We start from the raw sequence: 26,282 nt of genomic DNA on the forward strand, positions 1-26,282 counted from the left end.
TGTCAAACTTGTGGCCCACAGGCCGCATGTGGCCCACAACGAATATTTTTGCAGCCTGGCCAATATAATAGTATGTGAGAAACGTTTTAATAAAAATTTCCAAAAAAATTTCATAACTTAATTTTTACAATATCCTGTTATACATAATTATTAACAATGAACTACAATATTCGCTAATGACTGATTACTATAATCCTCTTTCATTCTTTTTTTTTTTTTTTTTTTAAATATATTTTATTGATTTTTTACAGAGAGGAAGGGAGAGAGATAGAGAGTTAGAAACATCGATGAGAGAGAAACATCGATCAGCTGCCTCCTGCACATCTCCTACTGGGGATGTGCCCGCAACCCAGGTACATGCCCTTGACCGGAATCGAACCCGGGACCTTTCAGTCCGCAGGCCGACACTCCATCCACTGAGCCAAACCGGTTTCGGCAATCCTCTTTCATTCTTACATGCCTTACGCACAGGTGCACCATTTCTCTCCACTAATACTATATTTTAGCAGCAAATATTTTAGCAGCGGATTGCCTGCCATGTCATTAGTCTTGTACTGACTTATTTGGTGTGCGCAATAGGAAATATTTCGCTTTCGGAGAACAAGAAAAATAGATTTACTTACATTATGCTTATTAATTTGTGCAGTTATTCAATGTCTGGTAAGTTAATGTTCAAGAAAAAAAATACTAATTTTTATTAAAATGTTCTATTATTTTATGTTAACGATTACACATTTATTTCAGCCCTTTGTATTCAGCATGTCTCTATCAAAATAAACCTACGTTTCTATGAAAATTGAAGCTTTTGTTTTTTGGCAGCCCACATAAACTTAAACCTTGTTTATTTGGCCCATGTTAGCCTTCGAGTTTGACATGCTTGTTCTAGACAGTATTCAAGGGCTGGGGATACAGAAAATATCTGACTCAATAATTTGAGTCATCAAGGTAGGTAGAAGCCCCAAATGTAGTTTGCCACATCTTAGCAGCCAAGTGAGAAGTCCTATGTTTAATCACTAGCTGCTTCAGGTCGTACTTGTCCAGTGTTAACATGCACACAGTTACCTGGGATCTGATTCAAGTACAGACTCTGATTCATTAGGTCCGGAGTCGGGCATGAGAATCTGCATTTCTAATAAGCTCTCAGGTGCTGCTGATGCTGCTGGTCACAAATCACACTTGAAATGTCACCGTTTTAGAGTGTTAGGAAAACTGGATCACTTGCCCTTAGCATCGGAGTGCCTGTAGACATCTGGGGGGTGGAATCCTGAAGGGAAAACATGAAATCTGGGAAGACTGCACAGATGCAGGTGTGATTTGCTCACACTTTCTTCTGTCTCCTCTGTTTCTGGAATCCAGTCCTTATCCTCTCACATATGGTCAATGGCATTAGGTGGCCTCCTCTAAGGGAGAGAGACATTCATTCTGTTGGTCATTTGGTAAATTTCTGCTGGCTGCCTATCTATGGCAAGCTCTGTGCAAAGCACATACTTTGGCATTCAAGAGAGTACTAATCCAGCAGTTTCCGCCTCCTGGGCTCCAGGCAGGGGCTGCAGCAGGGGTTTGGGATAGAGAGAAAAGCTGCCCAGACAGTATCTGTGGCTGAAGACACTGCCCTGGCAGGACCCAGCCTTGGCTCTTTCTGTGGTGCACTATAAATGCATGCCTGGGAGAGGCACCCCTCTGCAGTCTTTGCCAACTGGTTTAGGACGGTACGGACCAGCACCAGGAGATGTCTGGATGATGTGCCAGCCAGGCCACCTGTCTCTCCTCAGACTCTCAGACCCAGCCCAGTGGCCACAGATGGCAGAAGGCAATGTAGATCCCTGGGGCCTCCAAATGCCTCCCCGGAAACTGGCGGCAGACAGTAACTCCAGCCAAGTCAGAGCCTTGACCAGAATCTAAGTGTGAGACACCCCACTCGGAGCTGAGGGGCCTGGCCTAATCCAATAACCACCAAGAACCAAAGGCACTGGCTCCAAGTCAAGTTGAACAGTTCAAGCAAAAGCCTTTCACCCTTTCCCAGGGTTTCTGATAAATCAAAGCAAATCCTCCCCCTCACCCCACCCCCCAATCTAGCAACCTTACAGAAACCGCTCCCATGCATTTACTGAGGGTAACTTGGTTTTATTAAAAACTAGAGGCCCAGTGCATGAATATGTGTCTCACAGCCCCGCAGCCCCGCCTGGTACCCTGCCTTGGCCTGGCACCGCCCCCTCACCTGCTCCACCATACCGGGTTGTGGTCCCACCCCCTGCCACTGCCATTGGTCGCTGTCTGGGGGGGGGGGGGGCGAGCAGGCCCCGCTCAGACCTGCCTTGGCCTGGTGCCACCCACCTGCTCACCTGCTCCACCATCCCGCCGTGGTCTCGTTCTCATCAGGGCCTATCGGGGCCCACAGCACCTCCACTGTCGCTGACACCTGCCATGTTCCGTACCACCCCTGATGGTCAGCACACGTCATAGCAAGTGGTCAAACTCCCCATTCTCCCAGTCAAACTCCTGGTCGAACAACAGCCCAAGGGGACAATTTGCATATTAGGCTTTTATATATAGAATAGCACACATTTAACAAGCCCTACACAAACAAGGCTCTATCTTAGGGCAGATTTGTCTTCAAGGGACTTAGGACCATTTAGGAAGATAATTCCGTAAGCATATGAAGGTAGTCAAGGTAAAACAAGCCATCTTGGGAGCTGTGGTGGTACAGTTAGGGAGTTTCTTGAGAAGGCCATCGATGGACCTGCACATAGACGCAGTTCAGGTGAGATGGAGGGTGAGGATGTTCCAGGGAGACGGTGATGTCTGTGAGGTCCATAGCCGTGCAGTGGGGTATAGAACAGTGCTAAGAGCTGGTCCTCGGTGTTTCCTGAAGAGGGAACTGCCCTTTGTACAAGAATAGATACTAGTACGCTGCCCGTGGGTGAAAGTGAGCCCTGAAGTTCCCCAAGTTGAAGGGGGAGATGAGAGCATTCAGTCGACTTCCAGGAATCTATGTAGAGAGCCCCTCTGATATGGCACAAGAAGGTTTAAGAACGTTAGTACATCACTGTAACAGTGAAAAACTGGAAACAGTTTGAATGTCCATCACTAGAAAATGGGATAAATAAACCCGTGTAAAAAGAAGACAAGAAGAAGAATTGTTGTGTTGTTTTGTGTGTCTGATGTACAAAGAGCCCTAATAAAAGTGTGAAGTGAAAAAGCACATTTCAGAATACACAAATATTGAATCATTTTATTGTACACCTGATAATAAAGCAAGTTTCTGGCTAATATGCACAGTATAATCCCATTCACATTTAAAAAATACCTACAAAAGTCTACATTTTTATCTCAACACAGACACACAGAGATATGTAATTTCATAGAAAAAACAAAGTGTTTGGAATGATAGCCATCAGACTAATGACTGGTTGGTTGCCTGTGTTGGAGGTCAGGGAGTGAGGCTGGGAAGGGGTGAGGGCTGGAGTGGGGGCTATAGAGATGGAGGGAAGAGCTGACTGTGGTTGTTGGAGCCCCAAGAAGCCCTTTGCATTTGGGCAGTGCTGGCTGCCCCACGGGTGCTTAGACTTCTCCTGGAATAGAAGCATTGTTGGGGTGGAGGGACGCGCTCCCTGAGCCCAAAGATGGGCTCGAGTGCCATCCTGGAGGGCAGGGGCAAGAGGCTGCCCTCTGGCTCAACCAAGTGCTGACTGGGTGGCCTGGCGCCTGTTGCCCCTCTTTGGGCCCCAGTGGCAATGTCCCTCTGGGCTTGTCTAGCTGGCCCAGCCTGAGATTCTTAGTCCTTCCAGAGCCTTCTCATGGAGGCTGAGATCCAGCAAGGCATGGAAAAGCCCCACTTGGCCTGTGGTCTGCTGGGACTTAGGCTTGGGCCAGGCAGGGACTGGGAACCATGTGGGAAGCGAGACGTTTCCGAGTAGCATGGCCTCCTGTGGGGGCTCCCTCCTCTGACGGGGAGTACCATTTCCTCCCAACACTTCAGTTTGAGGATATCTGGCCCAGCCTGGCTCCTTTAGGGAGCCAATAAGGGGATAATTTATTACCTGATGGGCTCTAAACAGTTAATGAAACTTACTAAGTGAGGGTTCTGAGCTGGGGAAGAGAGGTGGAGACTGCTATAGGCCTGGGCTTGGGCTCTGGGCCTAGGGATGTTGGTGTGAGCTGTGCATAGGTGCAGATCTGTTCTGCATACAATTCCTATGGTTGTTCTGAGCTAGCTTCAGGCTACAGAGATGTGCTATATGAGGCCTCTGCCCTGGGATACCACAGGACAGGAGAGGGGCATACATTGGATTTGGATAGTAAGTGGATAGGATCCAGGCTCAGTGCGGAACCAGAAGCAGCAAGGCCAGCTGGCCCCGAGATTCCTCACCCCAGTCAGGGATTCCTTAATGGTGTCCTGGCCTTGTCCAGCCTCCCACCGCTGGGAAGGGCTCCAGGGTTCAAGGTGGTTGTGTGGGAGCCTTTTGCAGACACTGGGGAGCAAGCTGTTCCTCCCTTAGGGCTGTGGACAAAGTGACTTGTGAGCCTGGGCTGGCCTTGGGTATGTAACTGCTGGACATCCAGGACCTGCAGCTCTGGCTGGTGGCAAGCTGCTTCCAAATGTGCTGGGTTTCCAGCCAGCCCCAAGGAGAGGCTTGGACAGGAATTGGCACTGCATGCTTGTGCAATGGAGATGCTTGGAAACAAGGACATTCTTGTTGAGCTGATCCCCACTAGTCCAGCTCCAAGCAGATTACCCACTTAGTGCAGTTCCTCTAAGAGAGTTCTACCAAAGGAGAAAACCCTCATTATCCTGGCAACCAGCTGGGTCAAGACAGGCAGATTCCTTGGGGGGCAGAGCGGACTGTGTTGGGCAGGGGGGACTTCTCTGGAGAGCCTCTATTATTGGGCATCTAACCTCTTACCTCTCTGTTCCACAGAAGCCCTCAGAGTTCAAGGAAAGGCCAGCAGCTCTTAGGTGTCCAGGCCTCTGGCTGGCCAGGCTGGGAGGACATGCCCAAGAAAGAACAGGCATCATTCTTGCCTCAGAAGACCTCATAGCCAAGGTGAGGAGGTGAGATTCCTAGACTGGAAACAAGATGAGGGAGATCATGAGTCAGTGCTGAAGTGTCTGCTTTGGCCCTGGGGGTGGGAGTGGGGAGGAAATGAGGGAGTCAGGAAGGAGCCACTATGTGGGGGAAGAGGGAAAAGAGAGGGCACAAATATGCTTGTGTGTGCACATGTGCATTTGTGTGTACGTGTGTGTGTGTGTGTGTGTGTTGTGTGTCTGCATGTATCCACTCATGCCAGATGTCACATCTCTGGAGGCCCCATCTTCTGTGCTACCTGCCCAGTCAACCTAAAAATAATTTCCATTTAACTTTAGGATTTGTTACTTGATGTAGAAGATGCTTGCCTAGCAGATATACTTTTGTACCCACACTTGATCTAAGATTGAGTTAAAATGAGCCTGCATTATTTAGGCATACACAGGATGACTAGTGAGCAAAAGGCAGACTAGAACAGCCCAGATGTGGCTGGAAAGTCCATATAAAAATGGTCCGCATATGGATAACAAATTGGAAGTATGCATGGATTGGCAGAGATGGCATTGATGGTGATGAAAAAGGACCCAATATGGCTACTGGGGGTGTCATCAGCCTTTTATCTCACCCACATGACATAGAATTGGACACATGGCAAGCACTCAATATTTACTTAATTTATTTGGAGACATTAAGAAAGAATGTTCACATATATGACACATGTGAAAATATGAAGCTTGATAATTCATAATGATAGACTGAAGTATCTTTTCTTAAATCCTCACCTGAGGATATGTTTTTCATTTGTTCTAGAGAAAGAGGAAAGGAGAGGGAGAGAGAGAGAAACATTGACCAGTTGGCTTCATGCATGTGCCCCAATTTGGGATTAAATCCACAACCTGGGTATGTGCCCTGACCGGGATTGGAACCCAAAACATTTCAGTGCACAGGAAAATGCTCTAACAACTGAGCAACACCGGCCAGGATTGAAATTGAATTTAAAAGTCAGTTTATTAGCTAGAGGGCTGAGGGGGGATTCAATTTTCAAATTGAAAGATTAAAGCCATGGAGGAGTAATAGATTGATAAGTAACTTGTTGAGACTTGATGAAGAGGTAGGAAGAGAGATAAATTGTGGCCAGATGACAGGTCAATAGATCATATAGGTAGATAGATAGGAAAACAGAATTGTAGCAATAGCGTGAGAGAGAAAGGTAAGGATGAGAGAGACACTGTGGAAGACAGAATAATGTCCCCCCCAGGATATCTATGTTGTGCTCCCCAGAACCTGGAATATGTTATACTTACATATAGCAACAGAGGCTTTGCAGAGAGGACTGATTTAAGGATGTTGAGATGGAGAGATTATCCCAGTTATCCAGGTGGACTCAATCTAATCTCAGGTCCTACCACTGACCTCTTTTTTTGTTTTTTGTTAATTCCCACCTGAGGTTATGTTTCCCTTGATTTTTAGAGTGAAAGGAAGGGGGAGAGACACACAGAGAGAAATATCGATGTAAGAGAGACACATCCATTGGTTGCCTCCTGCACACACCCTGACGAGGGCCAGCCTGCAACTGAGGTACGTGCCCTTGACCAAAATCGAACCCAGGACACTCTGTTCACTGAGCAAAACTGGCTAGGGCCCCACTGACCCCCTTTTCACCATGTTCCAGCCTCCCCTGCCTTCTTTCCAGTTCCTGATCATACCAAGCTCATTCCTACCTCAGGGCCTTTGAGTTCACTGTTTCCTCAGTCTCTTCCTTTTTATCACTCAGATCTCACTTCAAGTGAGAGTTGCCTCCCTGCTTCCAGATTTTTGTCCTAACGCCTTGGGTACGCTCTGTTCCTGGGGACTGGCTTGGGGCAACGGGATGTCCAAGCTCCTAGTCTGCTCTGGCTGGCACTAACCCCAGCCCTGGGTCCCACCCAAGGCTGTGGGATGGAGCAGTGCGCATGAGTCATCGAGCCACAGACACAGTCCCCTTGTTGGAGGGACCTGAGCAATTATGTTGTGGCAAACTCACAGGGCCAATGGCCCAATTGAAAGGGGAGGTTAGGAATTTCCCCAAGTCATTCAGACTCACATAAGGGCAGGAGGGGGCTAGAAAGTGGAGGAGCTGGGAAATGGCCTGTGTGGATGGTGCTGTTACCTCTCTTTGGTTGGCTCTGTGCCCACCTCAGATAGGCCAGGCTGTGGAGGAGTAGATGGCTCATCCCAGTCTGAGGGCCTTGGCACTCTCGACTACTCCTCCATTTACCACCTCACATTGACTGAGCACCCACTGTGGACCAGGTCTATGTTGCCCTACTGCAGGCCAGGCCCTGCCCCAAGGAGCTTACAATCTAGGCAGGGATGTAGGCTGGCCAGCAAACCTTACAGATCTACTGGACGAGGGCTCAGCATGAGGTTACACAGAGAAATCGCACTCAACTCCGGCTCATGGAGCAGGTGATGGGACTGGAGGTGGTGAGAGGATTCACTGGAAGGAACCAGGCAGAAGGGTGTTCCAGGCAGCAGAGCCAGCCTGGTGTGGCAGTCTCCTGCGGCTGCCATAACAAAGTATGTACCGCAAACTGGGTGGCTTAAAAATAACAGAAATGTGTTCTCTCGCAGTTCTGGAGGCTGGAAGTTCAAAATCAAGGTGTTGGCCATGTGCCCTACAAAGCCTCCAGGGGAGAAGCCTTTCTTGCCTCTTCCAGCGTTTGGTGACTCTGGGCTGTGGAAGCATAACTCCAATCTCTGCCTCCATCTTCACGTGGCCACCTTCCTTCTGTGTCTGTTGTCTCTGTGTCTTCATGCGGGGTTCCTCATGTGCACCTGTGTCTGTGTCCAAGTGCCCCTCTTCTTACAAGAATTCAGTCAAACTGGATTAGGGCCACCCCAATGGCCTCATCTTAACTCAATTAAATCTGCAAATACCCTATGTCCAAATAAGGTCACATTCAAATGAGGGGTATTAGCACTTCCATATATCTTTTTGTAGGGGCACAATTCAACCCCTAACGGTTAGCAAGTTAGCAAATGCTTCGGGAGGCATGGAGCTCAGGGCCAGAGCTCTCCGCCTAATTGTTCACAACCTTTGTATACATTTTCCCTGGGTGGCTCACTAGTCCTTACCCCTGCCTGGCATGTTCCCACCTCCAGACCCTTGCTCCCACAATCCCCTTGTGCACACCATCCCTGCCCAGCCTTCTCACTGCGCCTGGATGTCCCCATGATAGGCACTCATCACCGCCAAGGCAGAACCATCTCACGCCAACAGCTCTGAGTGCTGGATGGTCCCCCTTGCTTTGGCCACACTGTATGCCCCAGGAGCTCCCTGTCTCCCTGCTCCCACCACTTGGGGCCCCACTGAGCTCACGCGGCCCCTCCAGTGACCAGCGCTGCAGTGGAGCACTGCCAACCTGAGACAATTTGAATGGCTTGCAAAGGGCCCCGACCCAAATCATCTCCCTCACCCAGCACTCTGGGTCAGAAATCCCACCACTGGCAAGTTTGACAGCACCCATCCCTGATAAGGCAAATGCCCTGAGGGGAGACTCGGCCAGGAGTAGCTTGATAGGGACTTGCTCTGGAGCCTGGCAACCTGGTGCTATTTCACTCAAGTCCTATAGGAAACTTGCCTCTCAGGAGCAGGAGGGGCCGAAGAAGACAGGCTATTCTGCAGAGCCTTGTCCAGGGTGCAGGCTGCGCGGTAGGGGAAGCTGAGGGCAGCCCCAGTGGCCTAGTCCTGCCCAGACAGAGATGCACTCAGGCGCCAGGATATGCACTAAGCTCAGCCTCTTCCTTCTCTCCCACCCGCCCTCCTTTGTTCTGCACCTCCTGGCAGAAGAACCCCCCTCCACATACTCCCAGCTGCTGGGCTGTTAGTGGCCTTTGGACTAGGGAAAGACGGGGGCCTCCCGGGGCCCACGCCCAGGCTGACACTCACAGGGAGTAGGGAGAAGCCCAGAATTGTCATTCCCTGGGCACAGTCCCAAAGTGTCCTCACCCGGCCATTCCTGTTGTGCCTTTCTCCAGGGGGAAGGAGTTGGGGACAGGGAAGGGGCGGGGCCCATACCTGGAGGGAGGCGTTGTGCTGCCCGTGGCACTCAGTCCACAAGGGCCCATGGACCTCACACTCTGCACGGAGGCTCCCTGGGCTGCTCTTCCTTTTCTGCCAGAAGAACTGGAGAGTATGATGGGGGGTTGTGCTCACCACAGAACCCCAAGGGTCTCCAAAAGGCTCATTTGGAGGGGAGAGCCAGCCACATCGAGGAAGGAACTATTTCAGTTTGCCATAATCAAGTCTAGCTCAGGGCTGCCCAAAATAGTTGGGTAACAGAATCCAAGTGTCTGCAAAGATGGTTTGGCTCCTGAGGCCTGGGGTCCAGTGCAGGCCCAGGTTGGGGTCAGGAGGGTGGCTTCAGCCACTGCACACAGATTCCAGGCCCCCTACCGCCTCCTCAAGGCTTCAGTCCAGGCCAGGCCCCTAGTAGGTCTTTAGATAACGAACCCTCTAAAACCCCCACTCTTACCAATCCAGTCAATGCCCACATAGCAGACATGAACAAAATCCTTTTTAGAGGAAGGGCTTCATGCAAAATTTCATGGTGCCCCAGAGAAGGTAAGGAATGCTTAGGGGTTTGGCTGAGCCTGGCTTTGAACTTGCTGCTCACAGGAGAGAAGGCATCTCCAGGCCTAGCCCGAGCCTATGTTGGGGGTTCAGTCAGTGGCCTGGGCAGCTGGGTTGGCTTCTTTCCCCAGAATGGTCTCTCTGCTTGGTTTCTGAGGACAGCTAAGTTGGCGGCTGCCTCCACTCCAAGAAGCACACCCTATTAGTGACTCTATGGGCCCCTCCTGGGCCTAGTCCTCTGCCCTCATTGTCCCCTCCTTTACAGGGGAAGAGGGAGGCCACGCAGGGCATGGCATGGGTCTTGTGGCCCACAGTCTGACTCCTGAGTGTGGCACCAATGCTGGGGCAGGAAGGAGCAGGCAGAGACACCCAAGAGCACCTCTGGAGCAGGGGTGGCTGTCTTTGCTCAAAAAAAGTGAGTGCCCAGGGCCTGCTCTGCAGCAAAATCCTGCTGTGTGTCCACTTTCCTCATTAGGCCCTCAGAGGCAACCTGAACAATGCGTGAGGGTGATCTGCTTGATCAGGGCACGACCCACCCAGCAAGCCCCACACTTCTAAGTATGTTCTGGAGCTCCTTATGCAGCATCAGAAAGGAAGCACACTTTCTCCCCCGCCCTGTCCTTGACCTCTCGGGGGAGCTCATTCCTCCCTGTGCCACCTGAGCACCCGAGCCCTAAAGCTACAGTCTAACAAATGGTTAATGCCTGCTCCACCACTTGGTAGCTGTTTGGCCATGGGCAAGGTACTTAACCTCTCTGGGCTTCATTTGCCTCACATATACAACAGAAATAATAATAATAATAATAATAATAATAGTTTTTATCTTAAAGGGTCATTGTAAGGATCAACTGAGATCACCCAGGGGCTGGCACAGAGTGAGTGCTTAATGAACAACAGATGGCATGAATAACATTGTTATTATTGGTGAGGATTCCTCTTTAACCTACTTCTCTTCTGCCCCTCTCCTCCAGCTCTCTAAGTCCAGACTTGTTGCCCTTCTAAAACCTCTGCAGTCTGAACCGGGGTGGCTGGTCAGGTTCTGCTCCCTGGTGAGCAGGAGACAGGGATGTGTATCTGAGCATCCTGCATCCCTGGTCATAAAGCATTCAGAGATCCAGGATGCTCTCACTTTGGTCCACACTCTTCATTCAAGGGGATTTCAAGAATCAGTATTTCTGTGGTAGAAGCCAAAGCCAAGAAACAGAGAGGGCGAGGGAGTCACTGAAGGCCACACAGCAAGCTCAGGACAGAGCCAGTGAGAGCCTGCCATCCTCTCTCCTCCCCACCTGACTCCGCGGCTCTCATTTCTTCAGAAGCCTCCCTGGAGGCCTCTCTCCGGAGCTTTTCTGGTCGGAAAGAGCAGCAAACAAAGTGTAGAGCCAGCTCCCTGGGCCTGGAGCCCTGAGCTCCCAGGGCAGACCCACAGGCTGACTGAGACGTTACCGGAGTTGATGATTCAACTTCCTGCCTTTTAAGAGCGCCCAGACCACAGAGGTTTCTTGCTTGGAGGAGGGGGCATCTCCTTGCTAAGGGCCAGGCAGAGCGGGAGAGGCCCTACCACAAACCACAAGCACTAGGCAGTGCACGGGGAAGGCCCGTGGGGCCACACCAAGACCCTGTCTCTGGGTTAATGATTACCAGCGAGGGTGACCAACTGTCCTGGTTTGCCTGGGACAGTCCTGGTAGTAGCATCAAATATCCCATATCCCAGGAAACCCCTCAGTCCTGGGAAAACCAGAACGGTTCGCCACTCTATTACTGCCCATATTTCAGTATGACATGACTTACCGCCTCAGTGACTCTGGAAATCTGGGCCCCAGGACAGCACATTCTAGAACAGGGAATTGGCAAACTATGGCCTGAAGGCCTGATCTGGCCCTCTGCCTATTTTTGTACAGCCCTTGAGCTAAGAATAGTTTTTTATATTTTCTAATGGTTGAAACAAAATTAAAGAATAATATTTCATGCCATGTGGAAATTATATGAAATTCAAATTTTAGTGTTCATAAACAAAGGAGCACAGCCAGGCCCATTCATTTACATATTATCTCTGGCTGCTTTCACATTCCAAGGCAGAGTTGAGTAGCTGCAACAGAGCTATATGGACCTATGGACCTCCAAGTCTAAATATTTACTATATGACTCTTCACATGGTTTGCTGGCCCCTGTTCTAGAGCAGGGCAGAAGGTGGGGTGCCTGACCTGGGCCAGATATGGCTATGATGCTTTTCAGTACTTCTTCTTCAGAGCTGGAGAAGGAGAGAGAGGAAAGAAGTGGGCAGGACAGCAGATGAGCTGTGAGGTAGGGACAAGTCACCCATTTTTTTTAAAGACTCAGTTTGCCCATCTGTACAGTGGGGTGAAGGTAGGCAGGCTCTGCTTTTCTTTGACTTCAGTGCCTAGTCTTCCAAGCTGACACTATCCTCTCCAGTAACTCAAGTCCCCCACTCTAGGGGACTTCTGTGTGACCTGGGGCAGGTCCTGCTCCCTCTGGGCCCAACCCTGAGTCTTCTCCAGTCCACAGAGTGGGGACCTGGCTGGCTTTAGGGCAGACCCAGATCCTGCTCCAAGGACTGGAAACTCTATTCTATCCAGGGGCAAGAAGCACCTACTGTGTGCAGAGCACCCTTAGGGCCTCCTAACACTGGAATGGTCCAATGATCTCCTCTTTTCCTTTTATCCAGACATCTGCGGTGGGAAGCTCTCCTCCCTGAGAGAAGGTGCAGTGGGGTCATTAGCCCCACGACCCCTGCTCCTTAGGTAAACATGACTAGAAACCTCTCAGGTGCCAGGCCATGTTCTATGTGCTGTTGAGCTGAGCCCACAGGCAGCCAACAATTTAGGAGAGCTTGAACAATGCAGAAAGGCTCTAGTAAAATTGAGACCCAATGCCAAGTCTAAAATGGGCTTTAACTTGGCCCCTCTGCCCTTCCCCTGCCCTATCTAGCCCTACAATAAGATACACTCTCCATCTCCCAGAGAGCTAGAGGGGCGGAGGCTTGTGGGGAAATGACCTCAGTGTGGACCTTCCTGGGCCTTAGCTCTGCGCTTGCAGTGGTCTGCTTGGTTTGCTCACACAGGCTGCGGTGAGCCCTTTAGAGGACTCCTCTATGGGCCCTCTAAGCTACCTCATGGACACAGTTCTCTCAATGGAAAGAGGCACGCAAGGACAGGATTCCTCAGCTCTGAGTCTGCATCAGACTTCAGTGGACTGATACACAGCCCCAGATACAGTGAGAATATGAGACACCACCCACCTCCAAGCAAGCTTTGGGTTGCCCGAGAAGCCTCAGATATTGCACCCCCCCCCTCCCCGGGACTTAGTACTTCATAGTTAATCAGCATACAATCTGGGCACCCTGAAATCCACAAAGGTCACCAGCCCCTGCTAGGAACAGGAGTCATCCAGCCCAGGCCTCCTCCTCCCTGAGGGTACTGTGCTGTCTCTGAGGACAGGAACCACAACATTCTCCCCTCTGTATCTGCAGAAATAGTTACAAAATGAATAATCTTTGGCAAGTGGGTAGAACTTGATACCTTTTCAAACCTCTTTAACATCTATTATCTTAATTGACTCTCTGTTCTTCTTTTTGGCTACCCAGGATCTGAACCCTCTTCCTGTGATGGGGAATTCCCCTTATTTTGAGGTAGAGCCACTTCCACCATAGAGACTGAAAGTACCACGTGCACACTTTTCCCAGCCTCCCTGTGGCAGGGCAGGGGCCCATGACCTAGGCCAGTGGTTGGCAAACTCATTAGTCAACAGAGCCAAATATCAACAGTACAACGACTGAAATTTCTTTTGAGAGCCAAATTTTTTAAACTGAAACTATATAGGTAGGTACATTGTTATTAACTTAATTAGGGTACTCCTAAGGCTTAGGAAGAGCCACACTCAAGGGGCCAAAGAGCCGCATGTGGCTCGCGAGCCGCAGTTTGCCGACCACGGCCCTAGGCTTTGATAATCAGACATATGGCTCCAAACTATGACCTGGGAGCTAGTGGACCAAAGAAGCAGGGACCACAGAGAGTTGTCCTTGGTGGTCATGTGGGTGCAATAGACCAGCCTCCATGGGACAGTGGAGCTGGTGGCACTTGAGGGCAAGGACAGGATGCTGCAGCCCAGACAGCAGAGCCTAGTGCAGGGTGGTGGTAGTGACAGTGATAGAGGCAAGGTCTTGGCGGAGCCAGTTCTGCAGTATGATCTGGGGCCCTTCTTGTGGCTGTGTGGCCTCTGGGCTGCTTCTTTGCTCTGCCCAGAGATTCTCTGAGCTGCTCAATATCCCTATTATTTTTCTGCTTAAGTCAATGGAGTCAACCTGCTGAAGTTAAGAGTCAATTTCCGTTGCTTACAGCTAGACACTCTGTTACAATCCTTGAGATAGGACAACTGGGTTCCCTATTTTCAGGTGGACAAATTGAGGCTTAGAGACTGGCCCAAACTCAGGCAATGAGACAATTTCTGAGTTGAGACCAGAGCCCTGCACTAGGTGGACAGACCTACAACGGCAGATAGGAGTCCAGGCAAAAAAGTTTCTCAGAACTAGAGCTGCCTCAGCAGGTCAGAAGCCCCTGTTACTGGAGGTCTGCAGCAAGTAGATCTGAAGAGATTGCAGCGGTTTTCAACCTGTGGGTCGCGACCCCTTGGGCGGTCGAACGACCCTTTCACTGGGATCGCCTAAGACCATCCTGCATATCAGATATTTACATTACAATTCATAAGAGTAGCAACATTACAGTTATGAAGTAGCAATGAAAATAATTTTATGGTTGGGTCACAACATGAGGAAGGTTGAGAACCACTGGATTAAAGGGTGAAGCCAGGCAAGGTAACGCCAGCTCCCTTCTACCTTATGGATTACATGTGTTATCATCTATGCAACTCAAATTACTCTTGTGAACATAAATGTGTTAAGGTGAAAACACAATTCCACGTGCTGCAGCTTCAAGTCCCCACAATCTATTTTCTTCACCATCCAGCCCATCCCTGACCCAACAAACAACTTCTGGCTAGTCATTGTCCCAGAACAAGGTCATGACATTTAGTGGCCTCCCTCACTTGAATGAAAAAGACCCTACGCCAAACAAATACAAGCACAGACATTTGCAACTGATTATGGTATTGCTGATCAGTCAAATTTCATTGCAAATTGCATGTTGAAATTGACCGTGGGTGAGTTGTCTGGAAAAGTGACACGGGTACACAGGACTAAATTAATAATTCAATTTAGACTTGACCAGACACTCTGAAGAAGAGGAAAAAGCAGATTAGCATTGCCTCAAGATCACTTGTTTACCCGGACACGTCCTGCCAATGTGCCTGGCTTCTAAGGGAAGTTGATCTTCCTTTAGGATCCTCCCACTTTTCGAGACCGCAGGGCATTGAGTATTCCAGACTTTAATTCTTGGTTTGCAAAATTGCAGCCTTGAGTGGTGTGGGGAGAACACTGCCCTCTGTTCCATCTGTTGCTGAGAAGCCCATGCAGGAGGCTTCGATGCCCCCTGCTGCAGTGAATAAGGCTTTTGGCTTCCCATTTGTGCGTACTGGGCCCAGGTGACATAACACACCTTGAAAGCCTACCTGGGTTCCTCAGGTATGGTGTGGTTCCAGAGCAGTGAGCCCAGAAGGTGGGAGATGAACTTAGAGGGGTTTTACAGAATTTCTCACTTGGCCGGGTCCCTGTGGGGTCCCAGAGAGCAATGAAGTCCAGGGGAGAGACAATCTCAGCTTGGTATGGAGGCCACAAGATGAATGGGCAATACCTCAGGGCTAGACCTTTAGCAGTATCCCCCTGAAAGGTCACTGTGCCCTGAAGGCAGGCAGGAAGGAGGCCCAGCAGGCCGAGTGTCCCGAGGCAGGCACCTGTATGCCTATGAGATGCAGCCACCCTTGACCCAGCTATGAGTGCTTCACACCAAGCTGCTTAGCCAGCCCAGAGCGCAGACTGAATCTACCAGCTGGCAGCATTCACTGAGTCACTGGCCCCCATTCCAGCTGCCCTCACTCCATAGAACTGGCGACTTGGGCCTAATTGAAGTGGTGTGGCCACAATTCAGATTCAGGAGACTGCCTAGAGACAATATGAGGTGGAATCGGAAAAAGGCTTAGGCCAGATATATAAATTTAGAAGTCATCAGCAAATGAATGGTATTTAAAACCATAACACTGCAGAACAGTGGTTCTCAACCTTCCTAATGCCGCGACCCTTTAATACAGTTCCTCATGTTGTGGTGACCCCCAATTTCACTGTTACAAATTGAACATAATTAAAGCATAGTGATTAATCACAAAAACAATATGTAATTATATATGTGTTTTCCGATGGTCTTAGGCAACCCCTGTGAATGGCTTGTTCGACACCCAAAGGGGTTGTGACCCACAGGTTGAGAACCACTGCTCGGAGAAAATTATCAAGGGAGTTAGTGTAGACAAGAGATGAAAAGAGGTCCAAGGGCTGCCCAGCAGGCATGGCTCAGTGGTTGAGCATCAACCTATGAACCAGGAGGTCACGGTTTGATTCTGGTCAGGGCACATACCCAGGTCGTGGGCTCTAGACCCACTGTGGGGCATGCAGGAGGCAGCCACTCAGTGATTCTCTCTCATCATTGATGTTTCTGTCTCTCTATCCCTCTTCCTTCCTCTCTGAGATCAATAAAAATATATTTTAAAAAAAGAGGAAGAAAAGAAAAGAGGTCCAAGGGTGGAGCCTTGGAGATGAAGTGCCAGCAAAGGAGACAGAGGAGGAGCAACCAGAGAGGTAGAAGGGGAACCAGGAGAGGGTGGTGCTGATCTGGGCACCAGGGAAGGAGAGATGAACTCTTACATGCTACGGAGAGGCAAGGAAGGCGAGGCCTGAGATTTAACAACGTGGAAAGTCCCTGACAAAGGCAGCTTTGCTGGGGTGTGGGGGCTAAAGCCTGATGGGAGTGGAAGGGAGAAAGGAAGGAAGGAGAGGACTTGAAGGCGGCAAGAAGAGTCCATTCCTTCTGAGAGCTGTGCCATAAAGAGGATGAGAGAAGTTGGGTGGAGCCTGAGGGGAATGTAAGGCCAAGAGGAGGTTTCTCTTTTTTAAAAAATATATTTTTAATTGATTTTTTATTTTGTTAATCCTCATCTGAGGATATTTTCCCATTGATTTTCTTTTTTAAAGAGAGAGTAGAAGGGAGGGGAAGAGACAGAGAGAAACATCCACGTGAGAGAGACACATCCATTGGTTGTCTCCCACATGAGCCCTGACCGGGGCTGGGGATTGAGCCTGCAACTGAGGTAGATGCCCTTGACGGGAATTGAACCTGGGACCCTGCAACTGAGGTACATGACCTTGATGGGAATTGAACCTGGGGCCCTTCAGTCCGAGGGCCGATACTCTATCCACTGAGCCAAACTGGCCAGGGCAAGGTTTCTCTTTAGGATGGAAAAATTACAGTATTTGTATGTGTTAGGAACACTCCCGCAGAGACGGCTGTTTTGATGATGCGGGTGAGAAGGGGATAAGTGTTGGAGTGAAGTCCTTGAGTAGGCAGATGGGGACGGCATCTGGTGCAGAAAAAAAGGGGCTGTCCTTGAATAGGAACATGGACGCTTCGTCCGTATTAGGGACATGGAAGGCAGAGTTGATGAACACAGATGCAGGTGGGTGGGGGAAGCCGTGGTGGAGGCCGTGGAACTGCTCTTCCAAGGGCTTCTATTTTCTTAGCAAACTAGGACAAGGCTGTCAGTGGAGTGAGACTGGTCAGCCCATTGTAGGTTTTTTGTCAGTTCCGGGCAGCTTGTGGGTGCAGGTGTAGAGTGGGTAGAGGGTTGAGTTTAACCGGGGTCGTGGTTTTGCCAGGTGACTATATACTGAGCTGACTAAAGAGAGAAGTGGTACTCGAGGGGTGGGGGATAATGAATCTTTCTTGGATCATAGGTTCCAGGAAGAATTGTTGGAGTGGGGGTACTAGAGGGAGTGAACTGGAGAGAAAGGCAGTGCTTTTCACAGAGGGGGATACATGATATCGAGATGAAGAAGGAATTGCCTTGACAGATCAAAGTCTGGCTATGGGAGTGAGAGGCCAAAATATTGCAGAAGCCAAGATCTTGAAGAGGGGGCCAAGGGGCTGAGAGGCTTGTTCATCCACATGACTGATGCAACAAACAAACAAAAAGGTAGGAGGGGGCTTGGAGAAGGTTACTGTGGGTCAGGATCTAAAATTTCAAGGAATGAGGGCAAATGACAGGAGGTCTGTGAATGACTGCAAAAGCGGGAGAAATGGGTGGTCATGACTGATCACCTGGCATTCAAACATGGGTGTTTGTAAGGAGGAGGGCAAACAGAAATGGCACTGGGGGGCAAAATGGGCGCCTCTCATTCCTAGACCCAGGAGTAGGGGACCACAAGCACTTGAGGGGCTACTGGGAAAACAGAGTCCTTGCAGGGAGGTAGTTTTCCATTAGAGCAAGAAAGCAAAGGGGACATTCCGAAATGATGTCCAGGATATAGGGGAGTTTGTTGATGATGCTACACCACAAGTTTCAGAGAGTCCAGTGAAAGGATTTCTGGACATGGAGTAGGGTGGGCCATGAAGTCAGAAAAGGGAAATACAGGGCCATACGAGGCTTAGAGTCCTGGGATGAGGGATGTCCTGAGAGTTCTAGGCCTCTTGTGGGTTCTGACTAAAGGTCTGATGAGGTCCTGAGGGGCCCAAGCCAGAGGGTGGCGGCCAGGTTGGGTTTGTTGGGAGGAAGGAGACATTATTTGTCAGGAGCCCTTGTCACTCCTGCTGATGGTGGTCTGGAGATCTGAGGTGGGGCAGTCTTCCCAGAGCAGACGGAGCTCTGGGCTCCCCTTCAGTTCCAGGTAAGAATATTAATCAACACATTCTCCACACAACTGATACTAAACCCACAGACACGTCAATGAAACAGAATTGCCCAGAAATAGACTTTATATATAGCATAATAAATCTACCTATAATAAGCTTGGGCTTCAAATAGTAGAGATAAAAAGTATGATTTCCCCCCCAAGGACAATTGGTTAACTATTTGAGAAAAAATAAATCCAGACTATACCTCAGATCTTATACTAAATGAATTCAGGTCAAATTGAAAAGCCAGTGTAAAAAATGTGATTTTAGTGTAAAAATAGAAATAGACCCACATGTACACGATCAATTGATTTTCAACAAACAGTACCAAGGCAATTCAAGGGGGAACAAAGAATCTTTCCAACAAATGGTGCTGGAACTATTGGATAGCCATATGCAATGTAGTGACCTGTGACTCTTACACCATTAACCATATACAAAAATTAACTTGATATGGATTATAGGCCTATATGTATGAGCCATACACAAAATTACATATGCAAATTTCATACAAAAATTATATACAATCCAATTTTAAAATGGGCAAAAGACTTGAAGATTTCACCAAAGAAGACATTTAGATAACAAACACATGAGAAGATATTCAACATCTTTTGTCATTAGGGAAATACAAATTAAAACTGCACATCTACTAGAAGGACTAGAATTTAAAGACTGACCAAATCAAGTATTAGCAAGATCAGTGGTTGCCCTAAGATGGATAGATCACAAAAGTGCATGAGGAAACACTGGGGAATTATGGGTATGTCATATGAACACAGCCGAGTTTAACCTTTCTTCAGCTGATTGACATTTGGGTTATTGCCTGTTTGGGCTTGTGGCAGATGCAAAGATGTGCCACCCAGATGCCACCTCAAGGAAGAATTTGTTGTGAGGTAGGTTTCCAATTTTATTCTTTTCCCTAGTGGATACCTAATGATTCTAGTGAAGTTTCTTTGAGAATCTGTCTTTTTGCCACTGCTATGCACTGTCATCTCTGTCTGAAATCAAGTGTCCAGATGTGTGTAGGTCTGTTTCTGTCTCAGTTCTTTCATTGAACTGTCTATTCCCAAGTAATGCCACACTCTCTTAACTACTATAGGTTTAGATTAACCGGGTATAGCAATTCCTCTAACCCCATTCTTTCTCTAGAGTGACTAAGTTATTCTTGGCCTTTTGTATGCTCATATAAATTTAAGAATCGCCTTATCAAGTTCCATAAAACATTGAGTTTTTATTAGGAATAAAACTGAATCTATAGATCACTTTGGGAAGAACTAACAATATCTATAACATTGAGTCTACCCATCCATGAGTACCACTTTAATTTATTAAGCTCTTTAATCTCTGTCAATAATGCTTTCAATATTTTTTGCATTGGAGTCTTACTAAATTTCTATTATTACAAATGATACCCTTTTAAAATATATTTTTCTCTTTGTTGTTGTTAAATACATTGATTTTTCTTTATTGATTTTCTTTAAGTCCAGGAAACTTGCTGAACTCTCTTAATTATTCTAATATATTCTAATATATATTCTAATATAATCTAATTATATGTAGATTATTTTTTATTTCCACTATTATATTATCTATAACTAATGACAGTTTTGTTTCTTTCTTTTCCAATCCTTATTTCTTTTCTTTCTTTACTGTGCTAGCCAGGACCTTCAGTTCAGTACTGAATAAAAGTATTAGTAATGGGTATCTTTGTTTTATTCCAATTTTCAAAGGGAAAACTTACAATGTTTCACCACTAAGTATGATACTTGCATTAATTATTTTTTAAAATATAGTGTTTATAAAATTAAGGAAGTTCCAGTTTGGCAAAAATTATTTTTTAAAAAATTATTTATCCATTTAGTTCAATGGGAGTTAAATTTTATCAAATGCTTTTTTTACATCCATTGAGATAACCATAAGATTTTTCTTTCTTTAATCTGTTAGTGTGATAAATAACATTAACTGGATTTTGAATATTAAACAAATCTTACATTCCTAGGATTATATATAACTTGATCATATGCACTACCCTTTTTAAAAAATTTTATCTTTATTGATGAAAGTATTACAGATGTCCCCTTTTTTCCAACAGCCCCCCACCCCCACTTAACCCCTCCACCACACTCCTGTCCCTCCTCAGTTCTCCCCCACACTACTGCACCATCCTTTTTATATGATGTTAAATTTTGTTTAATATAATCAAACCTTGCTTGTTGAACATCTTCCATCTCCAAACAATTTGATTCTCAAACAAGTTGTTCACAGCAATAAAAAGTCTCAGTTGTAGACCAAAACTCCAGTTATCAACCTGGCAACCCTTCCATGCTGATACCTCAGCAAGATCAAAAGTGTCTCAGGCAACAAACAAAGGAGAGAATGCTTTTGTTGCTGGTGAAATCAAAGATTAGCACAATTTTAAAACATAAAGAGGACATCAAGAGTGCTAAGGTTATAATGAACAACATAAACTGATGAACAAAATTAGATCCAGAGACATAGAAGCATCGAATAGACCCTACAACCTCAGAGGGTAGGTAAGGGGGTGGGGAGTGGGGTAAGAGATCAACCAAAGGACTTGTATGCATGCATATAAGCATACCAATGGACACAGACAGTAGTGGGGTGAGGGCATGCGCTGGGAGATAGGAATGGCCCGGGGAGAGGACAATGGGGGAAAAAGGAGACATATGTAATACTTTAAACAATAAAAAATTTATTTAAATTTTTTTAAAGGAGTGCTAATGTTCCTAAGGGTGCTCACAAAACAACAATCACAGGCAACTGAGTAGGTAGAAAAACTGTTGTTGATTGGATAAACCAAAAGCAGTTAGTCAGTGACAGCATTTCCGAGGCAGTGATACATGAAACATTCACTTAAGGCTAGTAGGGGGTGGTTCAATAATTTTAAGAAAAGAAGTGTTTATTTATAAAAGTACATTAGACATGTACTATATATAAAAAGTTTAAAACAGGGAATCATTTGGGGATCTGGAATTGATTGCTTCAATTTACATTATTTCTAATGGGGGAAAATTATTTGGTTTTCGAACAAATAGCTTCTGGAACAGCCTTCCGGAATGAATTAACTTTGAGAAATGAGGTTCCACGGTACTTTAGAGTTTTTATATCTATGTTCATAAGTGAGATTGGCCTTTAATTTTCCTATATTGACTGTTAGATTTGAGGGTCAGGGTCATATTAATATTGTGAAATGAGTTATGAAGGATAACTTTGGTTCTTTGGGAGTCAAAGCTTCTAAATTTCTAGAAGAGATTCTATATGAATGGATTTTTATTTTTCTCGAATGTTCAATATAATTCACAGGTAAAGCTATCTGGACTTGGAGATTTCTTTGTGGGAAGATTTTAAGTTACTGATTCAATTTCTGTAATTGTTATGGAATTATTTCAGGTTTTCCATTTCTTCATTAATCACTTTTGGTAAGTTATTGTTTCTAGGGATTTTTCCCAATTACTATTTCTAGAGATTTTTCCCATTTCATCTAAACTTTTTACATTTATTAGCATTAAGTTGTTCATATCTTCTTAGTATCTTCTGGATGTCTCTAGGACATCTAGTAATGTCCCCTTCTTCATTCTTACTATTCATTATTTGTTCATCTATTTTTTTCTTTATTACTCTCATCAGAATTTTATCAATTTCATTATCCTTTTAATAGATTTTTTTTTATTGATTTTAGAGAGAGAGAAGGGGAGAGGGAGAGGAAGATGGAAACATTGGCCAGGTTAATAGAGAGAATTTTAATACTAAACTTTGTTCTTCAAAAAGAATAATGAGCTCAGCTCAGTGGTTAAGAGTCAACCCATGCATCTAGAGGTCACCAGCTGGATTCCTGGTCAGGGCACATGCCTGAGTTTTGGGCTCAATCTCTGGTTGAGGGTGTGCAGGAGGCGGCTGATCAATGATTCTCTCTCATCATTGATGTTTCTACTTCTCTCTCGCTCTCTCTTCCTTTCTGAAATCAATAAAAAAAAATTCTCTCTATTATATGTTTGATTTTTATTTCATTAAAATTCTTATGTTTTTAATTTTTCTACTTTCTTTGAAAATAACTTCCTGAAATGCATCCTTGGCTCATAATTTCTTCTTAAATACATACATTTAATGCTATAAAATTTCCTCTAAATACTACCTTAGCTATACTCAGAAATTTTTATATTTAGTTCTTTTTCTTATGAATTTATAGAAGCCCTTTATATATGCTGGATCCAAGCCATTTACTAATCACCCTCGAACAACATGGGGGTTAGGGGCACCAACCCCTGCACAGTCAAGAAAGCACATATAAATTTTGTTCTTTTTTAATATATACAGCAACAGTGGAAATTTATTAAAGAACAAGTACAGACTCCCATGTGGGGAAGGGAAAAGAAACTCACAGCACAGACTCCCACGTGGGAAGGGGGAAAGAGTCCCCAGTTTTGTTCTTTTTTAAAAAAATTATTGAATTTGAGAAAGAGAGAGAGAAATATTGATTTGTTGTTCCATTTCTTGATGCATTCATTGGTTGCTTCTTATATGTGTACTGACCTGGGACCAAACCTGCAATCTTGGTGAATCGCAATGACACTCTAACCAACTGAGCTATCCTGCCAGGGCAAAAAAAAAAAATCCATATATAACTTTTGACCCCCTAAACCTTAACTACTAGTAGCCTACTGTTGACTCAAAGCCTTACTAATAACATAAACAGTCGATTAACACTTATTTTGTATGTTATATGTATCATATAGTGTATTCTTACAATAAAGTAAGCTAGAGAATAGGACATGTTATTAAAAAAATAATAAGGGAGAGAAATACATTGACAGTACTATGCATATTGAAAAAAATGGCATGTAAGTAGAACCGTGCAGTTCAAACATGTTGTTCAAGGATCAGCTGTATATGTTTTATAAATATTTTTTCTTACTTTGTAACTTGCCATTTCACTCTTACAATGATACTTTGATGAACAGAACATTTTTATTTGAATATAGTTCAATTTATGTATTAATTTTATGGTTTTTGAGCTTAGAGTATCTTATAAAGCTCAAGAAATAATAACTCACTTCCAGGAAACAATGCTAAAGATATTCATTATAGCATAATACAAAATAAAAAATTAGATTAGCTATATAATAAAATAATGAAATATTTTGTAGCTATTGAGAAATCATTATGCTATTCTGAAATTTGCACATAAACCTTAACTATCACTTCACTCTATCACAAGCAAATATATTCATATTATAATTTTTTAAATCTAATAAAATATTTTAAAATCAAACTTAATAAGAGCTTTATTTTAAATCACATCTAATAACATTCACAAATATAATTTTTTACTGGGGTAAAATTTGATTAACATAAAGATGGTTATTTAATTCATTTATTAACCCTCACCTGAGGATATGTTCCGTTGATTTGAGAAAGAGAGAGAGAAAAAGAGGAACATGTATGTGAGAAAGAAACATCAAGCAGTTGCCTTCCGTATGCAACCCAACTGGGAATTGAACCTGAAACTTAGGTATGTGTCCTGACTGGGAATCATATCCACAGTCTTTTTGGTGCATGGGATGGTGCTCCAACCAACTGAGCCATCCAGCCAGGGCTAAAGAGAAGCATTTTAAAAATGAACAATTCAGTGGCATTCAGTATATTCGCAATGTTGTGCAATCACCACCTCTCTCTAGTTCCAAACATTATCATCAAAAAGAAATTCTGTACCCATTAAGCATTTCACACTCTCCAGCCCTTGGCAACCATCAATCTTCACACTGCCTCTATGGATTTACCTATTATGAATATTTCATGTAAATGTAATCAGACAATATATGACCTTTTGAATTTGGTTTTTTCACTTAGCATGATGTTTTTGTGGTTCATCCATGTTATAGAATGTATCAGCACCTCATTCCTTTTTATGGTTGAATAATATTTCATTGTAGCTCACAAATATAATTTTAACATCAAAAAAAAGCAAAACAGCATACCATACTCCATATAGAGCATGATGCCTATTTTGTATTTTAACATGTATAAGCATAGAAAAATGGGAAGAAAATTCACCTAGATAATAATACTGCTTACCTCTATATAGTGGAATTACTAGTAATTTTAATTTTACTTATACTTTTCTATATCTTTTTATTTTTACAATATGAAAAATAAGTCATTAAAAAAGATAAACAGGAGGGAACACTTCCCAGATTATTCTATGAGGTCAGTATTATCCCAGTATCAAAAACAGATAAAGGCATCATAAGTAAGAAAACTTCAGACTGATATATCTTAGGAATATAGATATAATAATCCTCAACAGAATACTAGAAAAACAAATCCAACAACATATAAAAAGGTTCATACGCCATGACCAAGTGTGATTTATTCCAGGAATACCGGTTTGTTTAACATCTTAAAGTCAATTTATGTAATAAACCAGATCAGTAGAATAAAGGACAAAAACCACATGGTCACCTGAGTAGCCTTTGATAAACTTCAACAGCTCCTCATGATAAAAACACTCAGCAACCTAGGAACAGGAAGGAACTTCCTCCGCACGATAAAGGACATGTACAAAACCCCTCAACATCCTATTAATGAGAGGCTGAATTCCTCCTACTGTCAGGAATAAGCAAAATATCCACTCTCATCACTTCTATTCAACACTAATGAAGTTCTAGTCAGAGCAATTAGACAAGAAAAATAAATAAAAGACAGGCCAGAAAAGAAGAAGTAAAACTATTGTTTATTCACAGATGGCATGATTTTGTATATAAAAAATCCTGAGGAATCCACTAAACTACTATTAGAACTAATAAGTCCAGCATACTAATAAGTTTGCAAGATATAAGATTAATATGCAAAAATCAATTACATTTCTATATACTAGCAATATAACCCAAAAACAAATTTAAAAAACAATTCATGAAGAATAAAATACTTCAGGATAATTTAAATAAGAACTTTAAGATTTACACAGTGAAAACTGCAAAACATTTTTTTCTTTTTTGTTAATTCTCACCCGAGGATATTTTTCCCATTGATTTTTAGATAGAGTAGAAAGGAGGGGGAGAGACAGAGAGAGGGAGACATCGACCTGAGAGAGACATATCAATTGGTTGCCTCCTGCACACGCCCCATCTGGAGCCGGGCATGGAGCCAGTAACCAAGGTACATGCCCTAGACCAGAATCAAACCTGGGACCTTTCAGTCAGCAGACCGATGTTCCAATCACTGAGCCAAACCAACTAGGGCTGCAAAACATTTTTGAAAGAAATTAAAGAAGACCTAAATAAATGGAAAAACATCCCATATTCATGGATCAGAAGATATACAGATTCAAAGCAATCCCCATCAGATTCTAATGGGCTTCTTTGCAGAAACTGACAAGCTGATTCTAAAATTCATGTGGAAGTACAAGGGAACCAAACAACCAAAACAACCAAAACAATTTGGGGGGGATAATGTTGGAGAACTCATATGTCCCACTTTCAAAACTTACCACAAAGCTTCCATAATTAAGACTGAGTGATACTGGCATAAGGATGGGATCAATAGGAGAGCTAAAAAGTCTTAAATAAACCTTTATATGTAAGGTCAACTGATTTTTGACAAGGGTATCAAGGCAATTCAATGAGAGAAGGAGTAGCTTCAACAAATACTAGTAGTGCTAAGACAAGTGAATATTCACATGCAGAAGGATGAAGTTGGACTCTTATCTCACACCAATTCGGAAAAATAACTCAGAACACATCAAAGACCTAAACATAAGAGGCAAAACTCTAG

At 44.9% G+C, this 26,282-nt stretch overlaps 1 long non-coding RNA gene across 1 annotated transcript in view; it reads right to left on the reverse strand.

Annotated features, from left to right (window-relative positions):
- Nucleotides 1-810: 810 nt before the first annotated feature.
- LOC118658982 overlaps nucleotides 811-26,282 on the reverse strand; it is a 75,128-nt gene continuing 49,656 nt past the window's right edge. Inside the window, exons 3-5 of the long non-coding RNA XR_004968415.1 lie at nucleotides 4,905-5,067; nucleotides 2,343-3,006; nucleotides 811-1,400 (exon numbers count right to left, since the gene is read on the reverse strand). This is a non-coding gene — a long non-coding RNA (uncharacterized LOC118658982). The remainder of the gene's footprint in view (nucleotides 1,401-2,342; nucleotides 3,007-4,904; nucleotides 5,068-26,282) is intronic.

This window comes from Myotis myotis, unplaced genomic scaffold (assembly GCF_014108235.1).
Source record: "Myotis myotis isolate mMyoMyo1 unplaced genomic scaffold, mMyoMyo1.p scaffold_m19_p_6, whole genome shotgun sequence".
In the NCBI taxonomy this organism is placed as follows: Eukaryota; Metazoa; Chordata; class Mammalia; order Chiroptera; family Vespertilionidae; genus Myotis; species Myotis myotis.